At 41.0% G+C, this 27405-nt stretch overlaps 9 non-coding genes across 9 annotated transcripts; all 9 read right to left on the minus strand.

Annotated features, from left to right (window-relative positions):
- Positions 1–1435: 1435 nt before the first annotated feature.
- LOC146811536 (Nuclear RNase P) lies at positions 1436–1742 on the minus strand. The gene has a single exon (XR_014967301.1).
- Positions 1743–4160: 2418 nt separating this feature from the next.
- LOC146811537 (Nuclear RNase P) lies at positions 4161–4467 on the minus strand. Its single transcript, XR_014967275.1, has one exon.
- Positions 4468–6884: 2417 nt separating this feature from the next.
- LOC146811538 (Nuclear RNase P) lies at positions 6885–7191 on the minus strand. Its single transcript, XR_014967229.1, has one exon.
- A 2418-nt stretch (positions 7192–9609) lies between these two features.
- Positions 9610–9916, minus strand: LOC146811539 (Nuclear RNase P). The gene has a single exon (XR_014967297.1).
- A 2417-nt stretch (positions 9917–12333) lies between these two features.
- Positions 12334–12640, minus strand: LOC146811540 (Nuclear RNase P). The gene has a single exon (XR_014967240.1).
- Positions 12641–15057: 2417 nt separating this feature from the next.
- On the minus strand, positions 15058–15364 carry LOC146811541 (Nuclear RNase P). Its single transcript, XR_014967302.1, has one exon.
- A 2417-nt stretch (positions 15365–17781) lies between these two features.
- LOC146811542 (Nuclear RNase P) lies at positions 17782–18088 on the minus strand. Its single transcript, XR_014967241.1, has one exon.
- A 2417-nt stretch (positions 18089–20505) lies between these two features.
- Positions 20506–20812, minus strand: LOC146811543 (Nuclear RNase P). The gene has a single exon (XR_014967303.1).
- Positions 20813–23229: 2417 nt separating this feature from the next.
- Positions 23230–23536, minus strand: LOC146811544 (Nuclear RNase P). The gene has a single exon (XR_014967224.1).
- Between the last annotated feature and the right edge of the window lie 3869 nt (positions 23537–27405).

The following is a 27405-nucleotide window of genomic DNA, read 5'->3' on the forward strand; positions in this document are numbered from 1 at the left end:
ATGGAACCTTGAGGGACCCCCACTTCAAGTGGTGACATTTCAGCAGAGAAGGGTGGCGCCCAGATTGTCTGCCGGCGGTCGGCTAAGAAGGATTTAAGCCAATTCCACACCGTTCCCCGCAGACCAAAGTCCCAGAGTCTCGAGAGTAGAAGTGCGTGGGGAACAGTGTCGAACGCCGCCGACAGGTCCAGCATAATCAGTACCACTTTTTTACCAACATCCAACTCCTCCCTGATGGCATCTGTGACTTCAAGGAGCGCGGTCTCCGTGCTAAAATTAGCACGGAAGCCAGATTGAGTATTGGTCTCTCCTTCCATTGTGCTTTGGATACTGCTCTGAGGTGAATATCTGTTCCTTTGAATTTTGCATTAAAAATGCTGTAGAACATAACAATACAGAAATTCTGAATCCTTTCTCATTTAGGACTTCTACTTACCTCGTAAAATCTTCCACCTCTTTGATATTTGAAGCCTGGTATTGCTGCATCCTAGCTCCATATTCTAAACTGTATATATTGCGAATCCGATACCCACCTTATCAAGTTGCTTTATGCCATTGATGCCCTGACAGTCTTAGCTTTTTTCACACCTTGTTGTTGGTCAATGACTTGTCGGTCTCCCGGGTCCTTTGATGATTGGCCTGATATTTACTTATGTACGGTTCTGAGTCTTTACAGAAGTTAGTCGCTGACCGGCTATACCAAATCTTATGAATGAAATAAAGGGGAGCTCATTTTGAAAGTTGGAGAAAATACTACACATCTTGAGTCTCATGCCTAATAGAGATGGAAACTGTTGTCTGAATAGTCTCTGACATCAAGAATTTTGTGGTAAATGCCAAAAATATGTTTGAAATACTAACAGACAATTAAAACAAAATTAAGCAATTTTTGGAGAAAGGGAAGAAGAGAAGTTTTAAACTTACAAAATACAGCTTATGTAGCGTTAATGCACAGGGTCAATAAGCAAATGTCACAAAATGGAGGACGATTGTCTGAATTGTTGCAAAATGTTCAGTTTTGTGAAAAAGTGCCCTATATTTTGGATGCAACTCAGAAAGAAGAGTTGAAAAAGAGACTTTATTATGATTGACACAGTACGTTTCAGACACACTAAACATATGTTCTGTAGTATTTTGATTCATCTCTGCATTAACAGTGTTTTAAATTGACTTATATGCTGTGTGTTACAGGATGGATACCCAATCAATGTCCAGTGCATTGATAAAGTGAGTGGAAAATTGTCTGAAGTTTGGTGAGGAATATATCCTGGAAAATGCTAATAAAAGATGCTGTTGAGGGAATTATTATATGAGATCTATTCTGTGTTTCTGTTTGATGACAACAAAGAAGTACTGAAATCAAAGCACTGCAAGTAATTTTTTCTTAGCACTTACAGTATAGTGTGTGATGCATATTCAATTTAGGAAAAATATGAGCAGATGAAGAGTAGTCTGAATTGGGTAATGAGACATTGTCTCATGTCAACCATTGTACTCAGCCAAGCCAACCACAAGTGACTTCCAATACCAGGAGAGCAGCATCAGCTGGTCTGGGAATAGTAGACATGCCACAGCACAACCTCTTTTGCAGCACCTGCCAGCCACAGGTTTCTGGTTGCTTGTTCTCCTTGCTCAGGAGATCCCTGCTAGGGAGGTGACTAGCTCTTGTCTCAGACCTTTCCTAAGGGGAGGGAGTAACAAATGCACTCAGCCAGTGACCTCTATGTTGAGCTACCTCTGCTCCAATGCTCAAACTCATCAATGCAGTATATATATCTTAGTTTTCAAGTTACTCACACTCATAGGGTGAACATGACGGGATTTTGATTCATCTTGTTTGCAGCACTAGTGTCACTGCAGGCATAAAAACAAGATGCAAAATTGCACCAAAAGCAAACACTTTGATCACAACATTTTGTCTATCTCATACAAGGATCAATGCTCATTTGCATATTGCATCATTCACATTCAGCCTCATTTACATGCAAATCTGAAGACTGTGCACATTTGATGCTAATGAATAGGCAGTGGTTAGTATTCAAGCTTCAGGCAATATCTCTTAAGATAAATTCTTGATGATTTTTGACGCTTATTAAAAGAAGAGCCAGATCAGAGTAACTTCAATTGAAGTATGTCTACTATTTGATAGTATATTTAAAAGGGACTTAGATGATTTCTTAAAATTTGTTAGCAGTTGTGAAACTGCTTGCTGTCATTTCTCTGATTTTCTGTTTACTTTAAGGAAATTACCAGCTATATTTTTGAATTTATGAAAACCATGGGGATGGCAGACAGGCTAAATCTTGTTGCCTATTTACCATATATGTCACGTCCTTGGTACATTGTGATCTGCACCACGTGCCCTTGTGTTCTTCAGGGGGTCATAACCTCAGTATTTTTGTTGACTAGAGTGGGAGTGTGGCATCAGTGTAGCAATAACTTCTGCTCAGGCTAAATCGTGGAAGACTCAGAAGTAGACAAGCAGGCAGATGGCCATTTACCTGACCTCCACAGCACTGTAAACTGTCATAAGAATTCCACATGCATGAGCAGTGACCATTCAATAAAAGTGCACTTCAGCTCTGTCCTGGACGCCTTAATGTAAGGTTCATCCGGAGATCTGTTTGGCTTCCCAATACTTCTTCTTCTCTAAATACTATGCCTTTCCATCTGCACCCCACACATTAAGACTCAGTAGAAATGCTGCCCGGTTTCAGACATTCTATTCTCAATTAATCACATATCGTTAGACTCAGTAGAATCACCACTTGCTCTCTTTCATTTTTTACTGTATTCCAGCTCCAATTAATGCAACCAAAATTTTAACTTTGCTTATATTTATATTCATGATTCCTAATGCCACCAAAACGCCTTTAGTTAGAGGTTTTCCTGCCCCTCCATGCCTATACTTTTTTTGGCCTGCTTGTAAAATCCCTCCTTTATATGCTATTCACGAAGAACTTCTTGATTCTCTTTTGGACTATCATTCGTCACTCTCCTCCTGGACGTTTGCCAGTTTTCTGCATTGGTCTCTCCTTCCATTGTGCTTTGGATACTGCTCTGAGGTGAATATCTGTTCCTTTGAATTTTGCATTAAAAATGCTGTAGAACATAACAATACAGAAATTCTGAATCCTTTCTTATTTAGGACTTCTACTTACCTCGTAAAATCTTCCACCTCTTTGATATTTGAAGCCTGGTATTGCTGCATCCTAGCTCCATATTCTAAACTGTATATATTGCGAATCCGATACCCACCTTATCAAGTTGCTTTATGCCATTGATGCCCTGACAGTGTTAGCTTTTTTCACACCTTGTTGTTGGTCAATGACTTGTCGGTCTCCCGGGTCCTTTGATGATTGGCCTGATATTTACTTATGTACGGTTCTGAGTCTTTACAGAAGTTAGTCGCTGACCGGCTATACCAAACCTTATGAATGAAATAAAGGGGAGCTCATTTTGAAAGTTGGAGAAAATACTACACATCTTGAGTCTCATGCCTAATAGAGATGGAAACTGTTGTCTGAATAGTCTCTGACATCAAGAATTTTGTGGTAAATGCCAAAAATATGTTTGAAATACTAACAGACAATTAAAACAAAATTAAGCAATTTTTGGAGAAAGGGAAGAAGAGAAGTTTTAAACTTACAAAATACAGCTTATGTAGCGTTAATGCACAGGGTCAATAAGCAAATGTCACAAAATGGAGGACGATTGTCTGAATTGTTGCAAAATGTTCAGTTTTGTGAAAAAGTGCCCTATATTTTGGATGCAACTCAGAAAGAAGAGTTGAAAAAAAGACTTTATTATGATTGACACAGTACGTTTCAGACACACTAAACATATGTTCTGTAGTATTTTGATTCATCTCTGCATTAACAGTGTTTTAAATTGACTTATATGCTGTGTGTTACAGGATGGATACCCAATCAATGTCCAGTGCATTGATAAAGTGAGTGGAAACTTGTCTGAAGTTTGGTGAGGAATATATCCTGGAAAATGCTAATAAAAGATGCTGTTGAGGGAATTATTATATGAGATCTATTCTGTGTTTCTGTTTGATGACAACAAAGAAGTACTGAAATCAAAGCACTGCAAGTAATTTTTTCTTAGCACTTACAGTATAGTGTGTGATGCATATTCAATTTAGGAAAAATATGAGCAGATGAAGAGTAGTCTGAATTGGGTAATGAGACATTGTCTCATCTCAACCATTGTACTCAGCCAAGCCAACCACAAGCCACTTCCAATACCAGGAGAGCAGCATCAGCTGGTCTGGGAATAGTAGACATGCCACAGCACAACGACTTTTGCAGCACCTGCCAGCCACAGGTTTCTGGTTGCTTGTTCTCCTTGCTCAGGAGAGCCCTGCTAGGGAGGTGACTAGCTCTTGTCTCAGACCTTTCCTAAGGTGAGGGAGAAACAAATGCACTCAGCCAGTGACCTCTATGTTGAGCTTCCTCTGCTCCAATGCTCAAACTTATCAATGCAGTATATATATCTTAGTTTTCAAGTTACTCACACTCATAGGGTGAACATGACGGGATTTTGATTCATCTTGTTTGCAGCACTAGTGTCACTGCAGGCATAAAAACAAGATGCAAAATTGCACCAAAAGCAAACACTTTGATCACAACATTTTGTCTATCTCATACAAGGATCAATGCTCATTTGCATATTGTATCATTCCCATTCAGCCTCATTTACATGCAAATCTGAAGACTGTGCACATTTGATGCTAATGAATAGGCAGTGGTTAGTATTCAAGCTTCAGGCAATATCTCTTAAGATAAATTCTTGATGATTTTTGATGCCTATTAAAAGAAGAGCCAGATCAGAGTAACTTCAATTGAAGTATGTCTACTATTTGATAGTATATTTAAAAGGGACTTAGATGATTTCTTAAAATTTGTTAGCAGTTGTGAAACTGCTTGCTGTCATTTCTCTGATTTTCTGTTTACTTTAAGGAAATTACCAGCTATATTTTTGAATTTATGAAAACCATGGGGATGGCAGCCAGGCTAAATCTTGTTGCCTATTTACCATATATGTCACGTCCTTGGTACATTGTGATCTGCACCACGTGCCCTTGTGTTCTTCAGGGGGTCATAACCTCAGTATTTTTGTTGACTAGAGTGGGAGTGTGGCATCAGTGTAGCAATAACTTCTGCTCAGGCTAAATCGTGGAAGACTCAGAAGTAGACAAGCAGGCAGATGGCCATTTACCTGACCTCCACAGCACTGTAAACTGTCATAAGAATTCCACATGCATGAGTAGTGACCATTCAATAAAAGTGCACTTCAGCTCTGTCCTGGACGCCTTAATGTAAGGTTCATACGGAGATCTGTTTGGCTTCCCAATACTTCTTCTTCTCTAAATACTATGCCTTTCCATCTGCACCCCACACATTAAGACTCAGTAGAAATGCTGCCCTGTTTAAGACATTCTATTCTCAATTAATCACATATCGTTAGACTCAGTAGAATCACCACTTGCCCTCTTTCATTTTTTACTGTTTTCCAGCTCCAATTAATGCAACCAAAATTTTAACTTTGCTTATATTTATATTCATGATTCCTAATGCCACCAAAACGCCTTTAGTTAGAGGTTTTCCTGCCCCTCCATGCCTATACTTTTTTTGACCTGCTTGTAAAATCCCTCCTTTATATGCTATTCACGAAGAACTTCTTGATTCTCTTTTGGACTATCATTCGTCACTCTCCTCCTGGACGTTTGCCAGTTTTCTGCATTGGTCTCTCCTTGCATTGTGCTTTGGATACTGCTCTGAGGTGAATATCTGTTCCTTTGAATTTTGCATTAAAAATGCTGTAGAACATAACAATACAGAAATTCTGAATCCTTTCTCATTTAGGACTTCTACTTACCTCGTAAAATCTTCCACCTCTTTGATATTTGAAGCCTGGTATTGCTGCATCCTAGCTCCATATTCTAAACTGTATATATTGCGAATCCGATACCCACCTTATCAAGTTGCTTTATGCCATTGATGCCCTCACAGTCTTAGCTTTTTTCACACCTTGTTGTTGATCAATGACTTGTCGGTCTCCCGGGTCCTTTGATGATTGGCCTGATATTTACTTATGTACGGTTCTGAGTCTTTACAGAAGTTAGTCGCTGACCGGCTATACCAAACCTTATGAATGAAATAAAGGGGAGCTCATTTTGAAAGTTGGAGAAAATACTACACATCTTGAGTCTCATGCCTAATAGAGATGGAAACTGTTGTCTGAATAGTCTCTGACATCAAGAATTTTGTGGTAAATGCCAAAAATATGTTTGAAATACTAACAGACAATTAAAACAAAATTAAGCAATTTTTGGAGAAAGGGAAGAAGAGAAGTTTTAAACTTACAAAATACAGCTTATGTAGCGTTAATGCACAGGGTCAATAAGCAAATGTCACAAAATGGAGGACGATTGTCTGAATTGTTGCAAAATGTTCAGTTTTGTGAAAAAGTGCCCTATATTTTGGTTCAACTCAGAAAGAAGAGTTGAAAAAAAGACTTTATTATGATTGACACAGTACGTTTCAGACACACTAAGCATATGTTCAGTAGTATTTTGATTAATCTCTGCATTAACAGTGTTTTAAATTGACTTATATGCTGTGTGTTACAGGATGGATACCCAATCAATGTCCAGTGCATTGATAAAGTGAGTGGAAAATTGTCTGAAGTTTGGTGAGGAATATATCCTGGAAAATGCTAATAAAAGATGCTGTTGAGGGAATTATTATATGAGATCTATTCTGTGTTTCTGTTTGATGACAACAAAGAAGTACTGAAATCAAAGCACTGCAAGTAATTTTTTCTTAGCACTTACAGTATAGTGTGTGATGCATATTCAATTTAGGAAAAATATGAGCAGATGAAGAGTAGTCTGAATTGGGTAATGAGACATTGTCTCATCTCAACCATTGTACTCAGCCAAGCCAACCACAAGCCACTTCCAATACCAGGAGAGCAGCATCAGCTGGTCTGGGAATAGTAGACATGCCACAGCACAACCTCTTTTGCAGCACCTGCCAGCCACAGGTTTCTGGTTGCTTGTTCTCCTTGCTCAGGAGATCCCTGCTAGGGAGGTGACTAGCTCTTGTCTCAGACCTTTCCTAAGGTGAGGGAATAACAAATGCATTCAGCCAGTGACCTCTATGTTGAGCTTCCTCTGCTCCAATGCTCAAACTCATCAATGCAGTATATATATCTTAGTTTTCAAGTTACTCACACTCATAGGGTGAACATGACGGGATTTTGATTCATCTTGTTTGCAGCACTAGTGTCACTGCAGGCATAAAAACAAGATGCAAAATTGCACCAAAAGCAAACACTTTGATCACAACATTTTGTCTATCTCATACAAGGATCAATGCTCATTTGCATATTGCATCATTCACATTCAGCCTCATTTACATGCAAATCTGAAGAATGTGCACATTTGATGCTAATGAATAGGCAGTGGTTAGTATTCAAGCTTCAGGTAATATCTCTTAAGATAAATTCTTGATGATTTTTGACGCTTATTAAAAGAAGAGCCAGATCAGAGTAACTTCAATTGAAGTATGTCTACTATTTGATAGTATATTTAAAAGGGACTTAGATGATTTCTTAAAATTTGTTAGCAGTTGTGAAACTGCTTGCTGTCATTTCTCTGATTTTCTGTTTACTTTAAGGAAATTACCAGCTATATTTTTGAATTTATGAAAACCATGGGGATGGCAGACAGGCTAAATCTTGTTGCCTATTTACCATATATGTCACGTCCTTGGTACATTGTGATCTGCACCACGTGCCCTTGTGTTCTTCAGGGGGTCATAACCTCAGTATTTTTGTTGACTAGAGTGGGAGTGTGGCATCAGTGTAGCAATAACTTCTGCTCAGGCTAAATCGTGGAAGACTCAGAAGTAGACAAGCAGGCAGATGGCCATTTACCTGACCTCCACAGCACTGTAAACTGTCATAAGAATTCCACATGCATGAGCAGTGACCATTCAATAAAAGTGCACTTCAGCTCTGTCCTGGACGCCTTAATGTAAGGTTCATCCGGAGATCTGTTTGGCTTCCCAATACTTCTTCTTCTCTAAATACTATGCCTTTCCATCTGCACCCCACACATTAAGACTCAGTAGAAATGCTGCCCGGTTTCAGACATTCTATTCTCAATTAATCACATATCGTTAGACTCAGTAGAATCACCACTTGCTCTCTTTCATTTTTTACTGTATTCCAGCTCCAATTAATGCAACCAAAATTTTAACTTTGCTTATATTTATATTCATGATTCCTAATGCCACCAAAACGCCTTTAGTTAGAGGTTTTCCTGCCCCTCCATGCCTATACTTTTTTTGGCCTGCTTGTAAAATCCCTCCTTTATATGCTATTCACGAAGAACTTCTTGATTCTCTTTTGGACTATCATTCGTCACTCTCCTCCTGGACGTTTGCCAGTTTTCTGCATTGGTCTCTCCTTCCATTGTGCTTTGGATACTGCTCTGAGGTGAATATCTGTTCCTTTGAATTTTGCATTAAAAATGCTGTAGAACATAACAATACAGAAATTCTGAATCCTTTCTTATTTAGGACTTCTACTTACCTCGTAAAATCTTCCACCTCTTTGATATTTGAAGCCTGGTATTGCTGCATCCTAGCTCCATATTCTGAACTGTATATATTGCGAATCCGATACCCACCTTATCAAGTTGCTTTATGCCATTGATGCCCTGACAGTGTTAGCTTTTTTCACACCTTGTTGTTGGTCAATGACTTGTCGGTCTCCCGGGTCCTTTGATGATTGGCCTGATATTTACTTATGTACGGTTCTGAGTCTTTACAGAAGTTAGTCGCTGACCGGCTATACCAAACCTTATGAATGAAATAAAGGGGAGCTCATTTTGAAAGTTGGAGAAAATACTACACATCTTGAGTCTCATGCCTAATAGAGATGGAAACTGTTGTCTGAATAGTCTCTGACATCAAGAATTTTGTGGTAAATGCCAAAAATATGTTTGAAATACTAACAGACAATTAAAACAAAATTAAGCAATTTTTGGAGAAAGGGAAGAAGAGAAGTTTTAAACTTACAAAATACAGCTTATGTAGCGTTAATGCACAGGGTCAATAAGCAAATGTCACAAAATGGAGGACGATTGTCTGAATTGTTGCAAAATGTTCAGTTTTGTGAAAAAGTGCCCTATATTTTGGATGCAACTCAGAAAGAAGAGTTGAAAAAAAGACTTTATTATGATTGACACAGTACGTTTCAGACACACTAAACATATGTTCTGTAGTATTTTGATTCATCTCTGCATTAACAGTGTTTTAAATTGACTTATATGCTGTGTGTTACAGGATGGATACCCAATCAATGTCCAGTGCATTGATAAAGTGAGTGGAAACTTGTCTGAAGTTTGGTGAGGAATATATCCTGGAAAATGCTAATAAAAGATGCTGTTGAGGGAATTATTATATGAGATCTATTCTGTGTTTCTGTTTGATGACAACAAAGAAGTACTGAAATCAAAGCACTGCAAGTAATTTTTTCTTAGCACTTACAGTATAGTGTGTGATGCATATTCAATTTAGGAAAAATATGAGCAGATGAAGAGTAGTCTGAATTGGGTAATGAGACATTGTCTCATCTCAATCATTGTACTCAGCCAAGCCAACCACAAGCCACTTCCAATACCAGGAGAGCAGCATCAGCTGGTCTGGAAATAGTAGACATGCCACAGCACAACGACTTTTGCAGCACCTGCCAGCCACAGGTTTCTGGTTGCTTGTTCTCCTTGCTCAGGAGAGCCCTGCTAGGGAGGTGACTAGCTCTTGTCTCAGACCTTTCCTAAGGTGAGCGACTAACAAATGCACTCAGCCAGTGACCTCTATGTTGATCTTCCTCTGCTCCAATGCTCAAACTCATCAATGCTGTATATATAGCTTAGTTTTCAAGTTACTCACACTCATAGGGTGAACATGACGGGATTTTGATTCATCTTGTTTGCAGCACTAGTGTCACTGCAGGCATAAAAACAAGATGCAAAATTGCACCAAAAGCAAACACTTTGATCACAACATTTTGTCTATCTCATACAAGGATCAATGCTCATTTGCATATTGCATCATTCACATTCAGCCTCATTTACATGCAAATCTGAAGAATGTGCATATTTGATGCTAATGAATAGGCAGTGGTTAGTATTCAAGCTTCAGGCAATATCTCTTAAGATAAATTCTTGATGATTTTTGACGCTTATTAAAAGAAGAGCCAGATCAGAGTAACTTCAATTGAAGTATGTCTACTATTTGATAGTATATTTAAAAGGGACTTAGATGATTTCTTAAAATTTGTTAGCAGTTGTGAAACTGCTTGCTGTCATTTCTCTGATTTTCTGTTTACTTTAAGGAAATTACCAGCTATATTTTTGAATTTATGAAAACCATGGGGATGGCAGCCAGGCTCAATCTCGTTGCCTATTTACCATATATGTCACGTCCTTGGTACATTGTAATCTGCACCACGTGCCCTTGTGTTCTTCAGGGGGTCATAACCTCAGTATTTTTGTTGACTAGAGTGGGAGTGTGGCATCAGTGTAGCAATAACTTCTGCTCAGGCTAAATCGTGGAAGACTCAGAAGTAGACAAGCAGGCAGATGGCCATTTACCTGACCTCCACAGCACTGTAAACTGTCATAAGAATTCCACATGCATGAGCAGTGACCATTCAATAAAAGTGCACTTCAGCTCTGTCCTGGACGCCTTAATGTAAGGTTCATCCGGAGATCTGTTTGGCTTCCCAATACCTCTTCTTCTCTAAATACTATGCCTTTCCATCTGCACCCCACACATTAAGACTCAGTAGAAATGCTGCCCGGTTTCAGACATTCTATTCTCAATTAATCACATATCGTTATACTCAGTAGAATCACCACTTGCTCTCTTTCATTTTTTACTGTATTCCAGCTCCAATTAATGCAACCAAAATTTTAACTTTGCTTATATTTATATTCATGATTCCTAATGCCACCAAAACGCCTTTAGTTAGAGGTTTTCCTGCCCCTCCATGCCTATATTTTTTTGACCTGCTTGTAAAATCCCTCCTTTATATGCTATTCACGAAGAACTTCTTGATTCTCTTTTGGACTATCATTCGTCACTCTCCTCCTGGACGTTTGCCAGTTTTCTGCATTGGTCTCTCCTTCCATTGTGCTTTGGATACTGCTCTGAGGTGAATATCTGTTCCTTTGAATTTTGCATTAAAAATGCTGTAGAACATAACAATACAGAAATTCTGAATCCTTTCTCATTTAGGACTTCTACTTACCTCGTAAAATCTTCCACCTCTTTGATATTTGAAGCCTGGTATTGCTGCATCCTAGCTCCATATTCTAAACTGTATATATTGCGAATCCGATACCCACCTTATCAAGTTGCTTTATGCCATTGATGCCCTCACAGTCTTAGCTTTTTTCACACCTTGTTGTTGGTCAATGACTTGTCGGTCTCCCGGGTCCTTTGATGATTGGCCTGATATTTACTTATGTACGGTTCTGAGTCTTTACAGAAGTTAGTCGCTGACCGGCTATACCAAATCTTATGAATGAAATAAAGGGGAGCTCATTTTGAAAGTTGGAGAAAATACTACACATCTTGAGTCTCATGCCTAATAGAGATGGAAACTGTTGTCTGAATAGTCTCTGACATCAAGAATTTTGTGGTAAATGCCAAAAATATGTTTGAAATACTAACAGACAATTAAAACAAAATTAAGCAATTTTTGGAGAAAGGGAAGAAGAGAAGTTTTAAACTTACAAAATACAGCTTATGTAGCGTTAATTGCCAGGGTCAATAAGCAAATGTCACAAAATGGAGGACGATTGTCTGAATTGTTGCAAAATGTTCAGTTTTGTGAAAAAGTGCCCTATATTTTGGATGCAACTCAGAAAGAAGAGTTGAAAAAAAGACTTTATTATGATTGACACAGTACGTTTCAGACACACTAAACATATGTTCTGTAGTATTTTGATTCATCTCTGCATTAACAGTGTTTTAAATTGACTTATATGCTGTGTGTTACAGGATGGATACCCAATCAATGTCCAGTGCATTGATAAAGTGAGAGGAAAATTGTCTGAAATTTGGTGAGGAATATATCCTGGAAAATGCTAATAAAGGATGCTGTTGAGGGAATTATTATATGAGATCTATTCTGTGTTTCTGTTTGATGACAACAAAGAAGTACTGAAATCAAAGCACTGCAAGTAATTTTTTCTTAGCACTTACAGTATAGTGTGTGATGCATATTCAATTTAGGAAAAATATGAGCAGATGAAGAGTAGTCTGAATTGGGTAATGAGACATTGTCTCATCTCAACCATTGTACTCAGACAAGCCAACCACAAGCCACTTCCAATACCAGGAGAGCAGCATCAGCTGGTCTGGAAATAGTAGACATGCCACAGCACAACGACTTTTGCAGCACCTGCCAGCCACAGGTTTCTGGTTGCTTGTTCTCCTTGCTCAGAAGATCCCTGCTAGGGAGGGGACTAGCTCTTGTCTCAGACCTTTCCTAAGGGGAGGGAGTAACAAATGCACTCAGCCAGTGACCTCTATGTTGAGCTTCCTCTGCTCCAATGCTCAAACTCATCAATGCAGTATATATATCTTAGTTTTCAAGTTACTCACACTCATAGGGTGAACATGACGGGATTTTGATTCATCTTGTTTGCAGCACTAGTGTCACTGCAGGCATAAAAACAAGATGCAAAATTGCACCAAAAGCAAACACTTTGATCACAACATTTTGTCTATCTCATACACGGATCAATGCTCATTTGCATATTGCATCATTCACATTCAGCCTCATTTACATGCAAATCTGAAGACATTGCACATTTGATGCTAATCAATAGGCAGTGGTTAGTATTCAAGCTTCAGGCAATATCTCTTAAGATAAATTCTTGATGATTTTTGACGCTTATTAAAAGAAGAGCCAGATCAGAGTAACTTCAATTGAAGTATTTCTACTATTTGATAGTATATTTAAAAGGGACTTAGATGATTTCTTAAAATTTGTTAGCATTTGTGAAACTGCTTGCTGTCATTTCTCTGATTTTCTGTTTACTTTAAGGAAATTACCAGCTATATTTTTGAATTTATGAAAACCATGGGGATGGCAGCCAGGCTAAATCTTGTTGCCTATTTACCATATATGTCACGTCCTTGGTACATTGTGATCTGCACCACGTGCCCTTGTGTTCTTCAGGGGGTCATAACCTCAGTATTTTTGTTGACTAGAGTGGGAGTGTGGCATCAGTGTAGCAATAACTTCTGCTCAGGCTAAATCGTGGGAGACTCAGAAGTAGACAAGCAGGCAGATGGCCATTTACCTGACCTCCACAGCACTGTAAACTGTCAAAAGAATTCCACATGCATGAGCAGTGACCATTCAATAAAAGTGCACTTCAGCTCTGTCCTGGACGCCTTAATGTAAGGTTCATCCGGAGATCTGTTTGGCTTCCCAATACTTCTTCTTCTCTAAATACTATGCCTTTCCATCTGCACCCCACACATTAAGACTCAGTAGAAATGCTGCCCGGTTTCAGACATTCTATTCTCAATTAATCACATATCGTTATACTCAGTAGAATCACCACTTGCTCTCTTTCATTTTTTACTGTTTTCCAGCTCCAATTAATGCAACCAAAATTTTAACTTTGCTTATATTTATATTCATGATTCCTAATGCCACCAAAACGCCTTTAGTTAGAGGTTTTCCTGCCCCTCCATGGCTATATTTTTTTGACCTGCTTGTAAAATCCCTCCTTTATATGCTATTCACGAAGAACTTCTTGATTCTCTTTTGGACTATCATTCGTCACTCTCCTCCTGGACGTTTGCCAGTTTTCTGCATTGGTCTCTCCTTGCATTGTGCTTTGGATACTGCTCTGAGGTGAATATCTGTTCCTTTGAATTTTGCATTAAAAATGCTGTAGAACATAACAATACAGAAATTCTGAATCCTGTCTCATTTAGGACTTCTACTTACCTCGTAAAATCTTCCACCTCTTTGATATTTGAAGCCTGGTATTGCTGCATCCTAGCTCCATATTCTAAACTGTATATATTGTGAATCCGATACCCACCTTATCAAGTTGCTTTATGCCATTGATGCCCTCACAGTCTTAGCTTTTTTCACACCTTGTTGTTGGTCAATGACTTGTCGGTCTCCCGGGTCCTTTGATGATTGGCCTGATATTTACTTATGTACGGTTCTGAGTCTTTACAGAAGTTAGTCGCTGACCGGCTATACCAAATCTTATGAATGAAATAAAGGGGAGCTCATTTTGAAAGTTGGAGAAAATACTACACATCTTGAGTCTCATGCCTAATAGAGATGGAAACTGTTGTCTGAATAGTCTCTGACATCAAGAATTTTGTGGTAAATGCCAAAAATATGTTTGAAATACTAACAGACAATTAAAACAAAATTAAGCAATTTTTGGAGAAAGGGAAGAAGAGAAGTTTTAAACTTACAAAATACAGCTTATGTAGCGTTAATGCACAGGGTCACTAAGCAAATGTCACAAAATCGAGGACGATTGTCTGAATTGTTGCAAAATGTTCAGTTTTGTGAAAAAGTGCCCTATATTTTGGATGCAACTCAGAAAGAAGAGTTGAAAAAAAGACTTTATTATGATTGACACAGTACGTTTCAGACACACTAAACATATGTTCTGTAGTATTTTGATTCATCTCTGCATTAACAGTGTTTTAAATTGACTTATATGCTGTGTGTTACAGGATGGATACCCAATCAATGTCCAGTGCATTGATAAAGTGAGTGGAAAATTGTCTGAAGTTTGGTGAGGAATATATCCTGGAAAATGCTAATAAAAGATGCTGTTGAGGGAATTATTATATGAGATCTTTTCTGTGTTTCTGTTTGATGACAACAAAGAAGTACTGAAATCAAAGCACTGTAAGTAATTTTTTCTTAGCACTTACAGTATAGTGTGTGATGCATATTCAATTTAGGAAAAATATGAGCAGATGAAGAGTAGTCTGAATTGGGTAATGAGACATTGTCTCATCTCAACCATTGTACTCAGCCAAGCCAACCACAAGCCACTTCCAATACCAGGAGAGCAGCATCAGCTGGTCTGGAAATAGTAGACATGCCACAGCACAACCTCTTTTGCAGCAACTGCCAGCCACAGGTTTCTGGTTGCTTGTTCTCCTTGCTCAGGAGATCTTTGCTAGGGAGGTGACTAGCTCTTGTCTCAGACCTTTCCTAAGGTGAGGGAGTAACAAATGCACTCAGGCAGTGACCTCTATGTTGAGCTTCCTCTGCTCCAATGCTCAAACTCATCAATGCAGTATATATATCTTAGTTTTCAAGTTACTCACACTCATAGGGTGAACATGACGGGATTTTGATTCATCTTGTTTGCAGCACTAGTGTCACTGCAGGCATAAAAACAAGATGCAAAATTGCACCAAAAGCAAACACTTTGATCACAACATTTTGTCTATCTCATACAAGGATCAATGCTCATTTGCATATTGCATCATTCACATTCAGCCTCATTTACATGCAAATCTGAAGAATGTGCATATTTGATGCTAATGAATAGGCAGTGGTTAGTATTCAAGCTTCAGGCAATATCTCTTAAGATAAATTCTTGATGATTTTTGACGCTTATTAAAAGAAGAGCCAGATCAGAGTAACTTCAATTGAAGTATGTCTACTATTTGATAGTATATTTAAAAGGGACTTAGATGATTTCTTAAAATTTGTTAGCAGTTGTGAAACTGCTTGCTGTCATTTCTCTGATTTTCTGTTTACTTTAAGGAAATTACCAGCTATATTTTTGAATTTATGAAAACCATGGGGATGGCAGCCAGGCTCAATCTCGTTGCCTATTTACCATATATGTCACGTCCTTGGTACATTGTAATCTGCACCACGTGCCCTTGTGTTCTTCAGGGGGTCATAACCTCAGTATTTTTGTTGACTAGAGTGGGAGTGTGGCATCAGTGTAGCAATAACTTCTGCTCAGGCTAAATCGTGGAAGACTCAGAAGTAGACAAGCAGGCAGATGGCCATTTACCTGACCTCCACAGCACTGTAAACTGTCATAAGAATTCCACATGCATGAGCAGTGACCATTCAATAAAAGTGCACTTCAGCTCTGTCCTGGACGCCTTAATGTAAGGTTCATCCGGAGATCTGTTTGGCTTCCCAATACCTCTTCTTCTCTAAATACTATGCCTTTCCATCTGCACCCCACACATTAAGACTCAGTAGAAATGCTGCCCGGTTTCAGACATTCTATTCTCAATTAATCACATATCGTTATACTCAGTAGAATCACCACTTGCTCTCTTTCATTTTTTACTGTATTCCAGCTCCAATTAATGCAACCAAAATTTTAACTTTGCTTATATTTATATTCATGATTCCTAATGCCACCAAAACGCCTTTAGTTAGAGGTTTTCCTGCCCCTCCATGCCTATATTTTTTTGACCTGCTTGTAAAATCCCTCCTTTATATGCTATTCACGAAGAACTTCTTGATTCTCTTTTGGACTATCATTCGTCACTCTCCTCCTGGACGTTTGCCAGTTTTCTGCATTGGTCTCTCCTTCCATTGTGCTTTGGATACTGCTCTGAGGTGAATATCTGTTCCTTTGAATTTTGCATTAAAAATGCTGTAGAACATAACAATACAGAAATTCTGAATCCTTTCTCATTTAGGACTTCTACTTACCTCGTAAAATCTTCCACCTCTTTGATATTTGAAGCCTGGTATTGCTGCATCCTAGCTCCATATTCTAAACTGTATATATTGCGAATCCGATACCCACCTTATCAAGTTGCTTTATGCCATTGATGCCCTCACAGTCTTAGCTTTTTTCACACCTTGTTGTTGGTCAATGACTTGTCGGTCTCCCGGGTCCTTTGATGATTGGCCTGATATTTACTTATGTACGGTTCTGAGTCTTTACAGAAGTTAGTCGCTGACCGGCTATACCAAATCTTATGAATGAAATAAAGGGGAGCTCATTTTGAAAGTTGGAGAAAATACTACACATCTTGAGTCTCATGCCTAATAGAGATGGAAACTGTTGTCTGAATAGTCTCTGACATCAAGAATTTTGTGGTAAATGCCAAAAATATGTTTGAAATACTAACAGACAATTAAAACAAAATTAAGCAATTTTTGGAGAAAGGGAAGAAGAGAAGTTTTAAACTTACAAAATACAGCTTATGTAGCGTTAATTGCCAGGGTCAATAAGCAAATGTCACAAAATGGAGGACGATTGTCTGAATTGTTGCAAAATGTTCAGTTTTGTGAAAAAGTGCCCTATATTTTGGATGCAACTCAGAAAGAAGAGTTGAAAAAAAGACTTTATTATGATTGACACAGTACGTTTCAGACACACTAAACATATGTTCTGTAGTATTTTGATTCATCTCTGCATTAACAGTGTTTTAAATTGACTTATATGCTGTGTGTTACAGGATGGATACCCAATCAATGTCCAGTGCATTGATAAAGTGAGAGGAAAATTGTCTGAAATTTGGTGAGGAATATATCCTGGAAAATGCTAATAAAGGATGCTGTTGAGGGAATTATTATATGAGATCTATTCTGTGTTTCTGTTTGATGACAACAAAGAAGTACTGAAATCAAAGCACTGCAAGTAATTTTTTCTTAGCACTTACAGTATAGTGTGTGATGCATATTCAATTTAGGAAAAATATGAGCAGATGAAGAGTAGTCTGAATTGGGTAATGAGACATTGTCTCATCTCAACCATTGTACTCAGACAAGCCAACCACAAGCCACTTCCAATACCAGGAGAGCAGCATCAGCTGGTCTGGAAATAGTAGACATGCCACAGCACAACGACTTTTGCAGCACCTGCCAGCCACAGGTTTCTGGTTGCTTGTTCTCCTTGCTCAGAAGATCCCTGCTAGGGAGGGGACTAGCTCTTGTCTCAGACCTTTCCTAAGGGGAGGGAGTAACAAATGCACTCAGCCAGTGACCTCTATGTTGAGCTTCCTCTGCTCCAATGCTCAAACTCATCAATGCAGTATATATATCTTAGTTTTCAAGTTACTCACACTCATAGGGTGAACATGACGGGATTTTGATTCATCTTGTTTGCAGCACTAGTGTCACTGCAGGCATAAAAACAAGATGCAAAATTGCACCAAAAGCAAACACTTTGATCACAACATTTTGTCTATCTCATACACGGATCAATGCTCATTTGCATATTGCATCATTCACATTCAGCCTCATTTACATGCAAATCTGAAGACATTGCACATTTGATGCTAATCAATAGGCAGTGGTTAGTATTCAAGCTTCAGGCAATATCTCTTAAGATAAATTCTTGATGATTTTTGACGCTTATTAAAAGAAGAGCCAGATCAGAGTAACTTCAATTGAAGTATTTCTACTATTTGATAGTATATTTAAAAGGGACTTAGATGATTTCTTAAAATTTGTTAGCATTTGTGAAACTGCTTGCTGTCATTTCTCTGATTTTCTGTTTACTTTAAGGAAATTACCAGCTATATTTTTGAATTTATGAAAACCATGGGGATGGCAGCCAGGCTAAATCTTGTTGCCTATTTACCATATATGTCACGTCCTTGGTACATTGTGATCTGCACCACGTGCCCTTGTGTTCTTCAGGGGGTCATAACCTCAGTATTTTTGTTGACTAGAGTGGGAGTGTGGCATCAGTGTAGCAATAACTTCTGCTCAGGCTAAATCGTGGGAGACTCAGAAGTAGACAAGCAGGCAGATGGCCATTTACCTGACCTCCACAGCACTGTAAACTGTCAAAAGAATTCCACATGCATGAGCAGTGACCATTCAATAAAAGTGCACTTCAGCTCTGTCCTGGACGCCTTAATGTAAGGTTCATCCGGAGATCTGTTTGGCTTCCCAATACTTCTTCTTCTCTAAATACTATGCCTTTCCATCTGCACCCCACACATTAAGACTCAGTAGAAATGCTGCCCGGTTTCAGACATTCTATTCTCAATTAATCACATATCGTTATACTCAGTAGAATCACCACTTGCTCTCTTTCATTTTTTACTGTTTTCCAGCTCCAATTAATGCAACCAAAATTTTAACTTTGCTTATATTTATATTCATGATTCCTAATGCCACCAAAACGCCTTTAGTTAGAGGTTTTCCTGCCCCTCCATGGCTATATTTTTTTGACCTGCTTGTAAAATCCCTCCTTTATATGCTATTCACGAAGAACTTCTTGATTCTCTTTTGGACTATCATTCGTCACTCTCCTCCTGGACGTTTGCCAGTTTTCTGCATTGGTCTCTCCTTGCATTGTGCTTTGGATACTGCTCTGAGGTGAATATCTGTTCCTTTGAATTTTGCATTAAAAATGCTGTAGAACATAACAATACAGAAATTCTGAATCCTGTCTCATTTAGGACTTCTACTTACCTCGTAAAATCTTCCACCTCTTTGATATTTGAAGCCTGGTATTGCTGCATCCTAGCTCCATATTCTAAACTGTATATATTGTGAATCCGATACCCACCTTATCAAGTTGCTTTATGCCATTGATGCCCTCACAGTCTTAGCTTTTTTCACACCTTGTTGTTGGTCAATGACTTGTCGGTCTCCCGGGTCCTTTGATGATTGGCCTGATATTTACTTATGTACGGTTCTGAGTCTTTACAGAAGTTAGTCGCTGACCGGCTATACCAAATCTTATGAATGAAATAAAGGGGAGCTCATTTTGAAAGTTGGAGAAAATACTACACATCTTGAGTCTCATGCCTAATAGAGATGGAAACTGTTGTCTGAATAGTCTCTGACATCAAGAATTTTGTGGTAAATGCCAAAAATATGTTTGAAATACTAACAGACAATTAAAACAAAATTAAGCAATTTTTGGAGAAAGGGAAGAAGAGAAGTTTTAAACTTACAAAATACAGCTTATGTAGCGTTAATGCACAGGGTCACTAAGCAAATGTCACAAAATCGAGGACGATTGTCTGAATTGTTGCAAAATGTTCAGTTTTGTGAAAAAGTGCCCTATATTTTGGATGCAACTCAGAAAGAAGAGTTGAAAAAAAGACTTTATTATGATTGACACAGTACGTTTCAGACACACTAAACATATGTTCTGTAGTATTTTGATTCATCTCTGCATTAACAGTGTTTTAAATTGACTTATATGCTGTGTGTTACAGGATGGATACCCAATCAATGTCCAGTGCATTGATAAAGTGAGTGGAAAATTGTCTGAAGTTTGGTGAGGAATATATCCTGGAAAATGCTAATAAAAGATGCTGTTGAGGGAATTATTATATGAGATCTTTTCTGTGTTTCTGTTTGATGACAACAAAGAAGTACTGAAATCAAAGCACTGTAAGTAATTTTTTCTTAGCACTTACAGTATAGTGTGTGATGCATATTCAATTTAGGAAAAATATGAGCAGATGAAGAGTAGTCTGAATTGGGTAATGAGACATTGTCTCATCTCAACCATTGTACTCAGCCAAGCCAACCACAAGCCACTTCCAATACCAGGAGAGCAGCATCAGCTGGTCTGGAAATAGTAGACATGCCACAGCACAACCTCTTTTGCAGCAACTGCCAGCCACAGGTTTCTGGTTGCTTGTTCTCCTTGCTCAGGAGATCTTTGCTAGGGAGGTGACTAGCTCTTGTCTCAGACCTTTCCTAAGGTGAGGGAGTAACAAATGCACTCAGGCAGTGACCTCTATGTTGAGCTTCCTCTGCTCCAATGCTCAAACTCATCAATGCAGTATATATATCTTAGTTTTCAAGTTACTCACACTCATAGGGTGAACATGACGGGATTTTGATTCATCTTGTTTGCAGCACTAGTGTCACTGCAGGCATAAAAACAAGATGCAAAATTGCACCAAAAGCAAACACTTTGATCACAACATTTTGTCTATCTCATACAAGGATCAATGCTCATTTGCATATTGCATCATTCCCATTCAGCCTCATTTACATGCAAATCTGAAGAATGTGCACATTTGATGCTAATGAATAGGCAGTGGTTAGTATTCAAGCTTCAGGCAATATCTCTTAAGATAAATTCTTGATGATTTTTGACGCTTATTAAAAGAAGAGCCAGATCAGAGTAACTTCAATTGAAGTATGTCTACTATTTGATAGTATATTTAAAAGGGACTTAGATGATTTCTTAAAATTTGTTAGAAGTTGTGAAACTGCTTGCTGTCATTTCTCTGATTTTCTGTTTACTTTAAGGAAATTACCAGCTATATTTTTGAATTTATGAAAACCATGGGGATGGCAGCCAGGCTAAATCTTGTTGCCTATTTACCATATATGTCACGTCCTTGGTACATTGTGATCTGCACCACGTGCCCTTGTGTTCTTCAGGGGGTCATAACCTCAGTATTTTTATTGACTAGAGTGGGAGTGTGGCATCAGTGTAGCAATAACTTCTGCTCAGGCTAAATCGTGGAAGACTCAGAAGTAGACAAGCAGGCAGATGGCCATTTACCTGACCTCCACAGCACTGTAAACTGTCATAAGAATTCCACATGCATGAGCAGTGACCATTCAATAAAAGTGCACCTCAGCTCTGTCCTGGACGCCTTAATGTAAGGTTCATCAGGAGATCTGTTTGGCTTCCCAATACTTCTTCTTCTCTAAATACTATGCCTTTCCATCTGCACCCCACACATTAAGTCTCAGTAGAAATGCTGCCCGGTTTCAGACATTCTATTCTCAATTAATCGCATATCGTTAGACTCAGTAGAATCACCACTTGCTCTCTTTCATTTTTTACTGTATTCCAGCTCCAATTAATGCAACCAAAATTTTAACTTTGCTTATATTTATATTCATGATTCCTAATGCCACCAAAACGCCTTTAGTTAGAGGTTTTCCTGCCCCTCCATGCCTATATTTTTTTGACCTGCTTGTAAAATCCCTCCTTTATATGCTATTCACGAAGAACTTCTTGATTCTCTTTTGGACTATCATTCGTCACTCTCCTCCTGGACGTTTGCCAGTTTTCTGCATTGGTCTCTCCTTCCATTGTGCTTTGGATACTGCTCTGAGGTGAATATCTGTTCCTTTGAATTTTGCATTAAAAATGCTGTAGAACATAACAATACAGAAATTCTGAATCCTTTCTCATTTAGGACTTCTACTTACCTCGTAAAATCTTCCACCTCTTTGATATTTGAAGCCTGGTATTGCTGCATCCTAGCTCCATATTCTAAACTGTATATATTGCGAATCCGATACCCACCTTATCAAGTTGCTTTATGCCATTGATGCCCTCACAGTCTTAGCTTTTTTCACACCTTGTTGTTGGTCAATGACTTGTCGGTCTCCCGGGTCCTTTGATGATTGGCCTGATATTTACTTATGTACGGTTCTGAGTCTTTACAGAAGTTAGTCGCTGACCGGCTATACCAAATCTTATGAATGAAATAAAGGGGAGCTCATTTTGAAAGTTGGAGAAAATACTACACATCTTGAGTCTCATGCCTAATAGAGATGGAAACTGTTGTCTGAATAGTCTCTGACATCAAGAATTTTGTGGTAAATGCCAAAAATATGTTTGAAATACTAACAGACAATTAAAACAAAATTAAGCAATTTTTGGAGAAAGGGAAGAAGAGAAGTTTTAAACTTACAAAATACAGCTTATGTAGCGTTAATTGCCAGGGTCAATAAGCAAATGTCACAAAATGGAGGACGATTGTCTGAATTGTTGCAAAATGTTCAGTTTTGTGAAAAAGTGCCCTATATTTTGGATGCAACTCAGAAAGAAGAGTTGAAAAAAAGACTTTATTATGATTGACACAGTACGTTTCAGACACACTAAACATATGTTCTGTAGTATTTTGATTCATCTCTGCATTAACAGTGTTTTAAATTGACTTATATGCTGTGTGTTACAGGATGGATACCCAATCAATGTCCAGTGCATTGATAAAGTGAGTGGAAAATTGTCTGAAATTTGGTGAGGAATATATCCTGGAAAATGCTAATAAAGGATGCTGTTGAGGGAATTATTATATGAGATCTATTCTGTGTTTCTGTTTGATGACAACAAAGAAGTACTGAAATCAAAGCACTGCAAGTAATTTTTTCTTAGCACTTACAGTATAGTGTGTGATGCATATTCAATTTAGGAAAAATATGAGCAGATGAAGAGTAGTCTGAATTGGGTAATGAGACATTGTCTCATCTCAACCATTGTACTCAGACAAGCCAACCACAAGCCACTTCCAATACCAGGAGAGCAGCATCAGCTGGTCTGGAAATAGTAGACATGCCACAGCACAACCTCTTTTGCAGCACCTGCCAGCCACAGGTTTCTGGTTGCTTGTTCTCCTTGCTCAGAAGATCCCTGCTAGGGAGGGGACTAGCTCTTGTCTCAGACCTTTCCTAAGGGGAGGGAGTAACAAATGCACTCAGCCAGTGACCTCTATGTTGAGCTTCCTCTGCTCCAATGCTCAAACTCATCAATGCAGTATATATATCTTAGTTTTCAAGTTACTCACACTCATAGGGTGAACATGACGGGATTTTGATTCATCTTGTTTGCAGCACTAGTGTTACTGCAGGCATAAAAACAAGATGCAAAATTGCACCAAAAGCAAACACTTTGATCACAACATTTTGTCTATCTCATACACGGATCAATGCTCATTTGCATATTGCATCATTCACATTCAGCCTCATTTACATGCAAATCTGAAGACTGTGCACATTTGATGCTAATGAATAGGCAGTGGTTAGTATTCAAGCTTCAGGCAATATCTCTTAAGATAAATTCTTGATGATTTTTGACGCTTATTAAAAAAGAGCCAGATCAGAGTAACTTCAATTGAAGTATTTCTACTATTTGATAGTATATTTAAAAGGGACTTAGATGATTTCTTAAAATTTGTTAGCATTTGTGAAACTGCTTGCTGTCATTTCTCTGATTTTCTGTTTACTTTAAGGAAATTACCAGCTATATTTTTGAATTTATGAAAACCATGGGGATGGCAGCCAGGCTAAATCTTGTTGCCTATTTACCATATATGTCACGTCCTTGGTACATTGTGATCTGCACCACGTGCCCTTGTGTTCTTCAGGGGGTCATAACCTCAGTATTTTTGTTGACTAGAGTGGGAGTGTGGCATCAGTGTAGCAATAACTTCTGCTCAGGCGGAGGAGGAGCCTAGCGCGCATCCATGATGGTCGCGTGAGCACAGGGCTCCCCGGACCCTTTCTGCTCCTCGGAATATATCCTGCGAATATCCTGATTTGGTTTAATGATTCTGGGAGATGAAGACCAGCTGATCATATATCTCTTTTCAAAATTCTGATCGGACCTGGGAATCCTGAGTTGTCGTCGTCGGAACTTTTGGGACCCACCAGACGGAGGTGGCCGGGGTGAAGGTGACCCGTGGGGCCGGGCTGCAATTGAACAACAGCGGCCTCAGCGCGGTGCCAGTTGCCGATCCAGCACTTTCGGTTTCGGTTTTGGCCTTCAAGACACCAGCCGGCGTGCGTGCTCGAGGTGGCGAGGTGCCTCCTGGGCCTCTGCCCGAGGCTTGCTTCCATTTGCTCCTGGGGGGCCTAACGCCTCCGACCCCTACACCGACAGTTTGTGGTACTTTTGCTGGTGCCCGCATACTTCTTGATCGGAGGTGCCATCGAGAGGCCGCGCTCATATGGCGGGCAAAGGGGGTCCGGAGGGGCGCAGGACCAGGGCTTCTCTGCGCGGGGGAGCGGTCCAGAGCAACAACATGGACCGCTACACCCAGGGCAGGGGGTCCCCTGGCGCTGCTGGCCTCCCCCCGGATGCTGCAGGGGGAGGCACGACCGTCTCTGCGGAACTTTCCCTGCAGGACATTATGGGCGCCATTGAGGGCATCAGGGAAACCATCGCGACGCAATATGAGGCCCTGGCCCGTAAGATCGACACTGTCGCGATCGATGTCACCCTGATTCGGGCCGACCTCTCCAAAACCAACGAGAGGGTCCAGGCCCTTGATACACGGACCACCACCCTGGGTGCGGAGGTGTCGGATCTGCGGGCCGCGCTTGGGGACATAAGAGTGGTCAACGACCATATGGCCCGGCGGCTTGAGGACTTCGAGGGACGGGCCCGACGCAACAACGTCCGCATCATTGGAGTACCGGAGTCCTCCGACAGCCGCCCGGTGGACCTTGTGGTCGAGGAACTCATCCAGCAACAGCTGTCCCCGGCTGGCCTAAGCAAATTCTTCGCCGTGGAGCGGGCCCATCGAGTGCCGGGCGGCCGGCCGCGGCCGGGGGCCCCCCCGAGGCCGATCGTGGCTAAACTGTTTCACTACAGGGACCGCGACGCAATTCTGCAGGCTTCGCGGACCCGTGGCCCGGTCCGCTACGAGAACTCGACCATAAACTTTTATCCGGACTTCACGCAACTGGTCCAGAAACAGCGGATGGGATTCCAGGGGGTGAAGCGCCGTCTCCGCGAGCTGGGCCTGAAGTACTCGATGATCTACCCGGCGAAGCTCCGAGTGGAGCATGGAGAGCGGACAGCCTTTTTTGACTCTCCTGGGGCTGCAAGTGACTGGCTGGACTCGCTGCCGGACGGGGGTGCCCGGCCCGGGCCCTCTGGGGGCACCGCAGGTGACGGGTCCCCTTAGACTGCCATTTGGTCCTTGATTTTGCTGTTTTGCACTGTACAGTTGGGTCTTACTTCTTTTGCATACTGTGTCTTACCAGGACCCGTGAGGGGTGCGGGCGGGTTCGGGTCCCTTTCCTCCTCCGGGGTCTTTTTGTAGAATGGGGTTAGTGGGGCGACAGGCACACTGCAAGTTGGGGGGGTTCTTTGGCCCGCAGGGGTGCAGGGTGGGGGGAGTTGGACTTGGGGTGGGGTTGGGGGGGAAGAGGGGTTGTTTTATTGTGTGTCTTTTGTTTACAGGGCGAGGTATTGATTTTTGTCCATATTTGGGACCTGTGCTGCGGGCTGGGGGCCTCTTGCTCTATTGGTGGGGATGGGGGGAGACGGGTTGAGGCTTATGTCATGGAACGTCAATGGGTTGGGGGACCGTATTAAGCGGGGTGTTGTACTGCAATATTTGCGTCGTTTGACTCCTGATGTGGTGTTTCTCCAGGAGACGCATTTGGTCGGCAATGTCTGCCACGCGATGAACAGGGGGGGATACCGCCTCGTGGCCCATTCTGGTTTCACAACTGGTTCCCGGGGGGTGGGTATTCTCCTGCGAACCTCCCTTCCGGTGGAGATCACGAGGATAGTCTCGGATGACAGAGGGCGCTACGTGTGTTTGATCGGGAGGTGGGAGGGGCAGCCCCTTACCCTGGTTTCAATTTACGTCCCCCCGGGCCTCCAGAACTCCGCCTTTGCTGACGTGGGTCGAATGCTGCTTGACCTTCCGGACGGCCTCCTGCTCATGGGTGGGGACTTTAATTCGGTGGTTTCGGGTGAGCTGGATCGTCACCCACCAAGGGCCCTCCCTGCTGCCCAGTCATGGCTGGGTGGGATGTTGGAGACCTTCGGCTTGGTAGATAGTTGGAGACTGATGCATCCGACCCAATGTCAGTTCACCTTTCACTCGGGGGCGCATGGGAGTCTCTCCAGGTTAGACTACTTCCTCATGCCCGCGGCGCAGACTGGTCGGATTCGAGAGGTCAGACACCTGGCGCGGGGTATCTCCGACCATTCTCCGCTGTGGCTTCTCTTTGACACCGGGTCGCGGTCCGCGGGGCGGATAGCTCCCATTAACCCCTGGTACCTGCGGGACCCTATGACTCGTGACAGCCTGGTTAAGGCCATGGACCAATACTTCAGTGAAAACGAGGGGTCGGTGTCGTCTGCGTTGTCTCTGTGGGAAGCCTTTAAAACTGTGATACGCGGACACGCCCTCTCCCAGATAGTGGTGGCCAAGAAGGTTAGGAGCGAGGCGGTGGTGAAGCTGGAGACTGACATCTCGGGACTGGAGTCGGCCTTGGAGGCGGGTGTCACTCCGGAAGGGCTACATGCCCTTAGCCTGAAGCAGTTCGAATATAGGTCCCTGGTCACTGACGCGGCCAAAACTATGCATAGGGAGCAGCAGGGCCGATTGTATGATGCCGGGGACAAGGCGGGAAAGTTGATTGCGTGGCTGGACAAAAAGGAGAGAGTGAATCGTGTGGTCCCCGAGTTGCGTGTTGCGGATGGTGTGTGTGTGACTGAGCCGGATGAGATTGTGGAATGCTTCGCTGCCCACCTCCGGGCGGTGTACTCCCCGGTGACTGACAGGGATGAGGATGACTCTCGCCTCCTACTGAGAGACATTGCCCTGCCCGGCCTGTCTGTTGAGGACCGGGAGCGGC

The sequence above is a fragment of the Triturus cristatus genome, chromosome 7 (genome assembly GCF_964204655.1).
Source record: "Triturus cristatus chromosome 7, aTriCri1.1, whole genome shotgun sequence".
Classification (NCBI taxonomy): Eukaryota; Metazoa; Chordata; class Amphibia; order Caudata; family Salamandridae; genus Triturus; species Triturus cristatus.